Here is a 281-nt window from a genome sequence, read left to right as displayed (position 1 = left end):
TGAATTCCTTCCAAAAGCACCTTGGCCGTGGCCTGGGCGCGGGGGCGTGCTCTGTTTTGCTCCGCATTCTCTGAACGCTTCACGGAACAGCTTGTTTTCCTTGCGGTTTAACAACTGTGTCTTAGATAAGTTTTGCATCAGGCCCAGCTTGTGTGCACAAGCCTGAGAAAAGATCATAAAACCTTCCACAACAACAATAACAACAAAAATTAAAAAAAAAAAAAAAACCCAAAGCAAAAAGCTGGTATGTAAAGGCAAACACGGGGGGTGAGCGTGGATTT

Source organism: Phaethon lepturus, unplaced genomic scaffold (genome assembly GCF_000687285.1).
Source record: "Phaethon lepturus isolate BGI_N335 unplaced genomic scaffold, ASM68728v1 scaffold39551, whole genome shotgun sequence".
NCBI classification, from domain to species: domain Eukaryota; kingdom Metazoa; phylum Chordata; class Aves; order Phaethontiformes; family Phaethontidae; genus Phaethon; species Phaethon lepturus.
This window is presented reverse-complemented; position numbering follows the sequence as displayed.